Consider the following 2225-nt stretch of genomic DNA (forward strand, 5'->3'; position numbering starts at 1 on the left):
CTCCTAACAGCACAGCACAGGACAGCAGACAGAGCTGTGTTAGTAGACAGAAATAATAAAACTGGAGACTTATGATCCTTATCCATTAGTACAGCTCTTAATATCAAACACAAACTTAATTATAACTTACCCAAACAATAGTAACAGTAACAGTAACTGCAGTAAAGTTTTAGTACAGAAAACGCTTGTTCAGCTATTATTGTGTGGTGTTTGCTGCCCTCTAGTGGAGTTTATATATGGCATGTATGTATATAGTACAAACATGTCATGAGCTAACTGCGGCCTCCCCCTTATTCCAGCAAAATCCTTTTCCATTTTGCTACATTTTTGGTGTCTGGCAAAGTTTTGACTGAACTGAAGTCCCAGCTCTAATCGTCACGGTTCGCCACTGAGGTGCAATTCAGGGATACTTTCAACAAATGTCTTTTCTTTGGTGCTTCTATGAACAGGTGCTATGAAAAAAACTGTAAACCTGAGTAAGTTAGGCAAGTACTAGAGTAAAGCTAACTTTTTTTGCGCCAATAAACTCAGAAGTTCAGGGTTATCAGTGCTTAAAATTTTGGAATAAGTAACCGGGATGAAGTAAACATCTGTTGAGTATTTTAACATAAAATTTTTGATTTTGTTGACTTAAAAACTCAAAAATGCAGCAGGTCCATCAGACCCACGAATACTGGCTGAATAACTAAAATATGGACACCACACAAGGGTTAATCCATTCATTCATTCATTCATTCATTCATTCATTTCTAAGGATAATCTAACCAGCATTTCTGTGCAGGTGTTCACCAACCAGTTAGCCAGCTTAATTTCAACTGCAGGTGAGAAGTTTTGAAACCTCTGAAGTGTAACAATTTTGATAAGTGATTAACCACTTTGAGTCATTTTTTTAAAAGAAAAAAGTCTCAATACTACTCATACTCTGGTTTCTTTAGTCCTCTACGACAGTAAACTAAACATCTCTGGGTTGTGCATAAAAGAAGACATTTGAGGACGTTACCTTGGACTTCAAGAAATGCTGATCAAATGATTTTCATATTTTTTGTACATTTTATAGTCCAGCTGATTGATTAATCAATAGATTCATTATGAAATTATAAATTATGAAATATTGAAAATAATTGTTAGTAGCAGCACCACCCCAAACATATCAAACAACTGTCATTAGTCCAGTAGAGACACACTTGAAGGTCATCTTACTTTCTCTGCAATCAAGAGCACTAATCAGTAAAATGAAAACAGATCTATCAGACTTGAGTATACAGCATTTTCATGACAATCAACCGTTGTTTTTCAGTGAATGTGATTAGTGTATGGTCTTTCTTTCATTCTTTCAGGATGATGTGGATGAGGCAGATCTTGGGGTGTATTAGTGGGACTCTGGTTCACTACCAGCCTATGAGGATCTTTCACTGTAGAAGGTGATGTGGTGATCAACCTCACCTTTTAAATTCACATAGAGCTGCAAACTGTCACCACGGCTGCAGACTCAAGAATGACTCAATGACACAATTTTAGAAGTCAAGATCAAAACAGGATTAGTGGAAATCCTGAAAGGAATAATGAACTTTAGTGGCTCACTCAGTTACAGCATGGTCTGCGACATGAATATGTTGCTGTCCGGGACCCACCTTTCTGGCTTCAGTGTTTTAGTGATCTCATTTCCCTCTTAGGTGCCTTATTTATTCAGTTATGAAAATATATAAAATAAATATTTGAGTTTTTCTATTATTACCTTTCCTAGTTTGAATTCCTTTTCCAAAACTGCATATTGCGCAGTTTAGCATATAAACTAAATAGTCAGAAGAATGCCACACACTACCTTAATAACTGTTGAAAGGATGGTTCATGTTATTTAAAGTGTGTTTGTATTAAGGTACTTGTCAGTGTATTGCCCACAGTGGATGTTGGTCGACTGCTTCTGGTTTGGAGATGCAGCAGGAGTACCAGTGTAGAAGAGCTAAATAATGTACTGCCGTAGGCAGGGTTAGCAGCAAAACACATTTTAACTGCTTGAAAGTGTTCCTCCCAACAAAAAAAATATTTGACTTGCTATGACTATGCAATATTTCAAATATTGTTACTGCTTTACCTTTCTGTCAGCCAGCCTTTTCTGACAGGAAAACACTGTTATACAAGCCAAATATATCTCCAAAGCCACCTGACTCTTGGCAGAAGCATTAATTAATTAATACATGGTTGGTTTGGAGAGAGTGATATTTGGC

Source organism: Lutjanus erythropterus, chromosome 15_unloc_1 (assembly GCF_056507025.1).
Source record: "Lutjanus erythropterus isolate fLutEry1 chromosome 15_unloc_1, fLutEry1.hap2, whole genome shotgun sequence".
Classification (NCBI taxonomy): domain Eukaryota; kingdom Metazoa; phylum Chordata; class Actinopteri; order Lutjaniformes; family Lutjanidae; genus Lutjanus; species Lutjanus erythropterus.